This window comes from Macrobrachium nipponense, chromosome 40 (assembly GCF_015104395.2).
Source record: "Macrobrachium nipponense isolate FS-2020 chromosome 40, ASM1510439v2, whole genome shotgun sequence".
Lineage (NCBI taxonomy): Eukaryota > Metazoa > Arthropoda > Malacostraca > Decapoda > Palaemonidae > Macrobrachium > Macrobrachium nipponense.
Genome location: NC_061101.1, coordinates 28361975 through 28371974, shown reverse-complemented (window position 1 = coordinate 28371974; position 10000 = coordinate 28361975). Strand labels below are relative to the sequence as shown.

The following is a 10000-nucleotide window of genomic DNA, read 5'->3' as shown; positions in this document are numbered from 1 at the left end:
GGTACCTGGAGGTTTCTTTGGACAGCTTCGGGGTAGAGGGAGGGGGAGCTCAGTGCTACTCTCTTCCGCTATTTTGAGGGCTGGTGTCCCTCCAATTGAGGAGGCAACCTCATTTAATATTGTGGAGACGCCAACTCTGATTTCCCTCTATGAGATTCAATGAGCTCACTTGGAGAGGGGAAAGTTTTCTTTTTAAAATGTGAATTACTTAGAAAAAGGGGTTTAGAGGCAATTCACCAGTAATGAATTTAAGCTAGTAATCTTTTCAACCATAAAATCTGAAAGTGGTTTAGTACATCCGTTTTTGGTCATTCTAATTGGAGGTTTTATTTTTCATATTCACACCAAATGTTAGAAACATCATTTCAGCCGAATAGACATATAATCACACAAATCTTTTTCGACTACTTAGAAAAATTTAGAGTGACGACACAAGATTACCTTCCAGAAACTAACTATGGTTACAGCTATTAAACAATAACAAATCCAAGTTTTTCAATTTGAAATATTGTAGACTATACACTCAAAGATACACAAAGACATTTAAGTTCGTCCACACATAATTTTATTCCAAAATAATTTTATGGAGGATTGCTCAGATACTTATTCGAGCTTAATCTGTTGTGTGCCCTCTATCTCAACGATCAGAAATCCTAAGATATGGCCTCACATTTGTCTTCCACTTTTCTTCTCTTATCAACGAAGCCGCAAAAAAAATATGCCTTGCTCTTTCATAGTTATGAATTACATGAAACGCATATTCAGTCGTTTAGTCGCTTTTAGTCTTCATCGTCTTCATTTTTCATTAAATATGTATAACAAGACTGGTAAGTCACTTGACAGTGAACATCAAAGTGGATTTTTTTTTTTTTAGTGAACAACAGTGCTGAGAATTTCTACGAGTCCATTTGCTCTATTAGTTTACTTTCATTGATATTGCCTATTTGTTCACAATAGTTTATACCACCATAAAACACTTCTTGCCCTTAAACTGAAGACTGCGATTTTTTTCCCTTTTCAAACAGGGTTTTGTGATGCTGGCAACTATTTACTGCTTATAAAAACACGACCATCTAACTTCAAGACAGCACTTAGCCTACATTTTCACTTAAACACTAAAAACATTTTTTTTCAATTCTACACTCCTGAGCTCTAATAAACATGTACACTTTCTAATTATCACATTATTTTATTCTTCACATCTTACTAAAGTTACGACATTTTGACGTTACTTTTCTCTACCAACATTTAAGAGTTTCTAGTAACGAAACCTACACTCAGTTGACACATAAACTAATCTTTTATCTATTGGACAAACACAATATAAAAAAAGTAACATTATCCATCACCACCCTGATATATATGTAATCGTTCTCACAAAAATTAGTTTCTCTTTTTATACAAATACAAAGAAGTACATCTGTAATATGGAAAAAGTTGTCATAATTAACTGACTACATAAAGGTAAAGATCGCACTACCTGACTACCGCAATGAAGGTTTGGTAACTCTTGTGTTAATTGAATATTATTGTTCCCTGGATAATTTCTCAAGGACCGAGTTAGTTTCACGTAAATGCAAACGGTCTGACGTGAATGATTTGTAGCATTTTTATAATTTTAGCTCTAGTTTCAACAATAATGGATGTTACAACACAATGTAGGCCATCGAGGGATCCTCTTGCATATGACAGCCGGCTAAGGTATTTTTACATCGTACATATTCAAACTTCATTTACATAAAGCAAAGTGATGTCAATTTTTTTACGATGGCTGAAATGTGTAATTCATATGGGGAATTTTCAAGACAGGGAAATTCATTTATAGGAAAATAAGTAAAATTCATCATTCAAAGTAATACTCAAATCCTCTCTCTCTCTCTCTCTCCTCTCTACTCTCTCTCTCTCTCGCCCCCCCCCCCCCCCCCCCCCCCCCCCACCCCTCTTCACTCCTCGGAACTACATACACACACCAACACACACAACACACACACACACACCAACACACACATAATATAACAACATATAGATATATATAGAGAAATATATATAGGATAATATATATAAATATATACACACAACACACAGACACACACACATATATGTACGTATATGTGTATGTATTATATATTAATATACATGCCTATATACATATACATACATACACACACAAACATATATAGATATATATATATATATATATATATATTATATATATATATAAATATAATATATTTATATATATATATATATATATTAAGGCTTCTGGGGAACAAAATAAAATGATTATTTGCTAGAATTTTATTGTCAAGTCCTTGACATGTATGTGTGTATGTATGTATGTATGTATGTATGTATGTATGCGTGGAATAAAATTATTTGGAGTAAAAATAACTGCATATACAAGAATCATAAAGGGACCTATTTCACAGGCCACAGACATCAATTAATTTCAAGAGACTCATAGTGAGCTTGAGCACAGTACCTGCTGCATTTTACTCAAATAACGGAGCAGGTAAGAGAAATGAAAGAGATAAACCCTCTGTTAACGATACTTCAAAAAAAAAAGTTCCGTCTGACATGAACCGAATAAATATAGCTTCTTTACCTTCTGAATAAGAAAATTGTGAATCAAATTTCCAACATCCACTCAAACATAACGTGTAAATGCACAATTTAGGCATTCAGGAACTCCACTATCTGCTATGTCCACATTTTATTTAAATAAAATCTAGTTATTGTTACCGCACCGACAAATTCTGTAAAGATATTATATAATATAATATTAGTTTTGTTAAAAATGGTTGATGCTTTAGCACTATTTATCTTGTAGAGAGTTTTCTATATTTTTCTGATGACAGCTTTTTCTCTGTTGCTAGACTGGCGAGTAACGCACCAAAGGGCATGGTAAAATTCGATTGAGTCATTTTGGTGTTTATTCTTGCATATGCAATGCTCTCTCTCTCTCTCTCTCTCTCTCTCTCTCTCTCTCCTCTCTCCCCAACGCGACGTTTCGTCTAGAAGGACTAGCCAAGGGAATTCAGTCCCTCAGCAGTCATCGCTGGAAAATATCCTGTAGATCTGGACGAAACGTCGCGTTGGAGAGAGAGAGAGAGAGAGAGAGAGAGAGAGAGAGAGAGAGAGAGAGAGAGAGAGAGAGAGAGAGAGAGAGCATTGTATAAGCAAGAATAAACACTAAAATGACTCAACCGAACTTTACCATGCCCTTTGGTGCGTTGTTCGCCAGTCTAGGCATCAGAGAGAAAGCTGTCATAAAAAAAAATAGAGAAGAATCTCTACAAGATTAATAGTGCTGAAGCAGCAACCATCTTTAACAAAATTTGTGTACGAGAGGGTCTCCTTCCAAAATAATATGACATACTAGTGTTCTTGCCTTCACGCAGATAATGACATTTTCTTTACATAAAAAAGAAAAAAGCATGTTGAAAAAATAAAAATTACAACTAATAATCAATACTAGATTTAGAGAAACATTCTTTCAGTTCTAAATAAAAGGTCTGATTTCATTGTATGTACCACTGTTGCGCCAAATGTTTGGGAAATACAATGAATACATTACTACTAGTATTAGGGAGATTAATTAGAAAGCATCTACTTCCTCTGCAGGTTTAGGGTAGTTATTCTGTTTAGGTCCTCTTACGTAACTGGGTTTTTGAGACACACATCCAGACGAAGAGAATATCGAGACTGATTCCCATCTCATTTACGGACCTATTTCGAAATTATGAAATAAGTATCTGCAAGATTAAACTAGACTGAATGTTATAATGGAACTACAAGAACTACAGCTAATAGCAATAACTACCATCACTTATCTTAATAACTGATCTGCAAAGGCACTCAAACACTGAAATTTCATGCAATATAAATAAATCAACCACTACAGATCCACTTACCCGTTAATTAGCGCAAAAAATAATTTCATCATTTACGAACATCATCTCTTGAGCTAACTAAAGATCAACTACATATAGCCGGAGAGTTTGCCAATGAAGAGCTCTCTTCCTATCTTCAAGCTGGTCCTAGAGTTGCCTGGTTTAATTAAAGAGGTGAAGCCATACGTGGAAAATATCCTCGGAAGGAAGTGATCCTTCCTGGGGACTAATCCTGAAAAAGGAGGACGATCTTGGCTGAGACGATAACTTGGATAAGTCATCTTTTTACCGGTAAGTGAAGACCCTCCCACAGTGAGCGGAAAGCCCTCTCAAGGACCAATCAGATAGCATTATATAATCCTAAAGGAGCATTTAATAAATAAAGGGAGTGACAACATTATATAATCCTTGGGAGCATTTAATTAAGTATGAAGGGAGTAATACTATAAACCTAATCTTTTTTTCGATGAGAAAGAAACTATATGTATAAGTCTTCCATCGACAATGCCTCTTCAGCTGGCTTACAATATACTATGGAATATGTTGTATCTGTCTCATGTGGATACAACTCCCATGCGCCCATTATATTTCTTGAAGTTCTATTACTCTCGTAATTGCATTCACATTCAAATTCCCTTATTTTGCATCATTTCTCCCTCGTCTTATCAACAATAGTAAGCAGGATAAAAGAGACATTAATCTATACTCTTACGCCTAGGGAGAAATATCTTTATCTCTTCATACAGGATAACATCGAAAGCTCTTTCTTTCCCTTTAACATTAGTTTTCCCATGGCCATACATATTTTAATAGGACCAGACGAGGCGGTTATTCTGTGCTTCTATAAGTCTGATTCTTATTTCCAAGCTGCTACAGCATGCACAGTTCTATCGTCTAATACTTTGTAATTTGAAAATTACGAAGTGAGCTGTTACATTTGAAGATCAGTTGCAGGCATTTGCTTCATTCTGTAATTTCATATATTTAGAAATGATGTGCCGTGGTGCTATGTTTAAGGAATCCTAACATCATAGATATTTTTCTTCTCTGACAAAAGCTGAACGGAAATGAGTATTATCATCATACCTGCTTCTCCTTTGCAGGAAAAGAAGGAAGAATAAATTCGCTTTAACAACAAGCGCAGCCCTACATCATTAAGTACTTACTTTAAAATAGCTTTGAGGAAAATGTCAAAATACTAGATCTCGCTTCGACAACAAATACCTTTTATATTGCAATAACCTGCGACGGTGTTCTTACGCGCTCATACAGAATGAATTTTCATAATTTCAAAACTTATTATAACAGTTCAGGTAGATTTTTCGACATTAAACTAAATAATAGTAGATTTCCGAATCAAAATCAAGAAACGTACGATTAGTAAACTTTCTTTACGGTAAGGACGCAACTTATTTGAAAACCAAACAGAATTATTTTCCAGATTTACGCCAAAAATGGACTCGTAACATAAAGAGAAGAGAGCAAAAACCATTTGGGAAGTGACCATCCCCCCCCCCCCCCCCCCCCACAAAAAAAAACTCCCCATTCCTGTTCATAACACTCATCAGGAGAGTGTTTTCGTCATTGCCATTCCTGCTCCCCAACCCCCATCCAGCTGCCATGACAATTCCATTTCGGGGATGATATGTTCCCTCCAATTCCTCCCTTTCGCAATCGAATTCCTATCTCCTTTTCACAACCAGCCTCTCAACGCGGAGGCTGCTGCCAGTAGATCATATTCTCTGCTTCTTCTCAATAACACCCATCCCAATTTAATTACATCGTTCATCTAGCTATCTCGTCCATAATTTGTTTTGGTGATAAAAATTCAATTGTCTTTCACCTTTGTATTGTGTATGCACATACACAGATGTAGAATCTTAGTTAAGGAAGAGTTCAAACACTAACGCACAAAACTATTATATTATGCAGAATATGTCTTCAATTTGAAATATTAGCAACAGTCTTCCTCTTCAGGCAGGAATTAATAACTACACACACACACACACACACACACACACATATATATATATATATATATATATATATATATATATATATATATAATATATATGTGTGTGTGTGTGTGTGTGTGTGTGTGTGTGTAAATATTATTCAAGCTACAAATGTCCTTTAATATCTCATTCGCTCTACCTCGGAATTGATAATAATTTAGTCCCCTCATGGGATCGAACCACCGTCCAGCGGACATGAACAAAATCAGGAAGACATTGACGTTAGCCATTCGGCTAACAAGTGAGGCTATAAGTTTATACCAATTCTGAACTTGCAAATCATCGTCGAACTCGGTTATTCGTAATTCGAATCGATATCCAACCCCCTCTACCATGTTAGCAAATTCGAACGTTTGACGAACGTAGCCATATTATGAATAATTATCACATCACCGTGATTCATATAAATTATACGAGCTACAAAATGTCCTTTAATATCTAATTCGCTGTACCTCAGATTCACATATTTTCATATAAGTAAACTGAAGGGGAATTTTTAATTGATAATAATTTCGTCCCTTCATGGGATCGAACCACTGTCCAGGAACGAAATCAGGACTATATTGGCGCTAGCGACTCGACTAACAAGTGAGGCTATAAGTTTATACCGATTCTGACCTTACAAATAGCCGAGTTCGACGGTGATTTGTTAGGTCAGAATCGGTATTAACTTATAGCCTCACTTGTTAGCCGAATCGCTAATGTCAATGTCGTCCTGATTTTGTTCCTGTCGTCTGGACGGTGGCTCGATCCCATGAGGGAACGAAATTATTATCAATTAAAAATTCCCCTTCGGTTTACACACATGAAAATATATCAATTCCGAGGTAGAGCGAATTAGATATTAAAGGACATTTGTAGCTCGAATAATTGATATGAATCAAAGTGATGTGATAATTATTCATATATATACATATATTATATATATATATATATATATATATATATATAATATATATATATATATATATATATATAAATTAATATATATCTATATATATATATTATATATATATATATAAAAGTAAGGACACCAAGGCCAAAACCCGGAACAGCATTTTGTACAACTATATTGCTCGTGTTTCAATAGCTCTATATATATATATATATATATATATATATATATATTATATATATATATATATATATATATATATATATATATATATATATATTTATTTATTAATATGAAGTTAATGGTTGGAAAGGTACTGTGTCGAGGGATACATTAATCACTTACGATTCCCCTCTGTTATCATTCCCCATCGGGGATATTCCCGAAGTAGCGTGGATTGGATATTAAACGACAATAGTAGGTTAATGTTTATATATAAATACACACACACACACACACACACACACACATATATATATATATATATATATATATGTTATATATATATATATATGTATATATATATATATATATATATATATATATATATATATATATATATATATGTGTGTGGTGTGTGTGTGTGTGTATGATGAAAACTAAAATAATAAAAAATTAGAAGTAACAACCAGATCTTACTAAATTTAATCAGAGTGCAATAATAATTTTTCACTCTAGATACATGCAATAACTGCAGAACAAAAAGAAGACGAAAGGTCGTCATGGACGGACAAATTACTGGAATGGGATCATTATAGCCCTAACCTCTCTCTCTCTCTCTCTCTCTCCTCTCATCTCTCTCTCTCTCTCTCTCTCTCTCTCTCTATATATATATATATATATATATATATATATATATATATATATATATATATATATATATATATAAGCGAATCCCACAGGAAAATGATAGTCAGAAATCCAAGCGCTTTCGTCTTTACTAAGACATTGTCAAGGAGCTAATGAAATACAATTGGAGAGAAAGGTCTCAGGTACACAACAAGATCAAGAATACCAGATGGTTAATTGTCAAAAGGGTAAAAATTATAAGAGATAATCCAGGATTATCGGATATCACATGGTCACAAACCTAAACAGATTTGACCCTAACCGAAATTACAAAGAATCTTTACAGTCCAAAACATGTAAAAACTGAATATATTAATTTTGTTGCTTATATTTATCTAAACTTTTTTCATTATGAAAGCAACAATAATTTAGAACTTTTCTATTATTTGACTTGATGAAACAAGATTCAATTATATTACTTTTAACTGTGTCATTACATGGGATTAAGGCTCTTGCTTGACTCCAGTTAATAGGATGGTCTAAATCTCTCATATGTACGAATAATGCATTCGATATTTCCCCAGTTCTCACAGAATATTGGTGCTGTTTGAGACGTTGTGAAAGAGATTTACCGGTCTGTCCGTAATAGACTTTATCACACTTTTTGCAAGGAATTTCATATATGCAGCCTGGAAGATCTTTAGGAGAATTTTTGATTACTAAACTCTTGACAGTAATATTACTGAAAACAACATTTATGTTAAAAAGCTTTAAAATTCTAGGAATATCTTAAAACCTTTCATCATAGGGTAATTTTAGAATGTTATGCTTACTAAATTCAAGTTTGTCATTAGTTGAATAAAATGTTTTTCTAGCTCTTTTCCATGCCACATCTACAAAAGTCCTTGGGTATTTAAGTTTCAATGCAATATCATAAATAGTTTTAATTTCAGCGTCAATAAACTGCGGGCTACAGACACGTAAAGCCCTTAGGAACATCCCAGAAAAAACAGAGAATTTAACATTTTGATGGTGATTGGAGTAGTAATGAACAAAAGAGGCAATGTTAGTTGATTTTCGAAAGACTGAAAAGGTGAAATTTCTATCATTTCTATGGACAGTTACATCAAGAAAATTCAAATAACAATTTCTTTCTTCCTCTACAGTAAATTTTATAGAAGGGACTAAATTATTGAGATTATTAAGGAATTCCTGGAGATTTTCGTGAACTGGCCAAATACAGAAGATATCATCCACATATCTAAACCAAATAACTTTTTGGGGCAAAATTCTTGGTAAGAGTTTTGTCTCAAAAACTTCCATGTAAATATTGCTAAGGACAGGAGATAGGGGATTACCCATAGCCATGCCAAACATTTGTACAAAAAATTCCCCATTAAAACATAATTTACTATCTTTGATACATAACCTCATGGGACTAATGAGGTTTGCTACACTTAATTAAGGGAATGTCATGACGTTCTAATTCATCTTCCAAATATTCAAGTAAGTCATCTACAGGCAATTTTGTAAATAAAGAGACAACATCAAAACTAACCATATTAAAATCAAAATTCAGATTTAAACTATTCAATTTGTTTATAAAATCAACATTGTTTTTAACATTCGTGTTAGGAATGTTTCCTACCAAAAGAGTAAGAATTTTTACAAGCCATTTAGATCAATTATACGTAACTGAGCCCACTGAACTAATGATTGGTCTGATGGGGTTATTGATTTTATGTGTCTTGACTAAACCATACATATAAGGTAGGGAGGCGCATTGCGGTGTAAACTGTTTAATTAAATGGTCCAAGCCCTTCAAAATGGATGGAATTTGTTTATTAAAAGGGGAGTTCACTGTCTGTGTAGGGTCAGGCCTCAGTTTCGTATAAGTATCAGTATCATTTAGCAATGTCATTATTTTACTTACATAGTCACTTTTATTCATTATTACCACTGCATTAGATATATCTGCTTTTGTCACTTTCACTGTTTCGTCTTCTTTAATTTCCTTAAAAGCCTGGAGAAATCTCACGGGTACATTAGGGGGAGAAGGTTTACTCAGCACCATACACAATACCTTTACAAATATTAATATCATCAGGGCATAGGTTTTGATTAAATTTTTCCAAATAACAAAAGGATTTTGAAATGTCGACAGTCCAGGTTACCATTAAATACACTAAAGCTTAACCCATATCCCAAAGCCGTTGTCGTAGCACTATCCACTGGCTTGTCTGATAAATTAATCATGAAGTCCACGTTGGCATGCTTAGTCCAGTCGCTTTCAGCAATAAGATTCTTCAGCTTGACTTGAAGCTTCCTTTCAAGACGGTTGCAGCACTTTCTCAATTTTCCGTAGCAATAATCCAGCATCCTAAAGATCTTCCAGGCTGCATATATGA

General features: G+C 33.9%; 1 protein-coding gene across 1 annotated transcript in view; it reads right to left on the bottom strand.

The window, feature by feature from the left end:
• The window catches only part of LOC135212045 (rho guanine nucleotide exchange factor 11-like), a 792100-nt gene that overhangs the window by 662424 nt on the left and 119676 nt on the right, over positions 1 to 10000 (bottom strand). Inside the window, exon 2 of the mRNA XM_064245362.1 lies at positions 1 to 1420. This exon is cut by the window's left edge and continues 322 nt beyond it. The gene's annotated coding sequence lies outside the window, so the exon portion shown is untranslated. The remainder of the gene's footprint in view (positions 1421 to 10000) is intronic.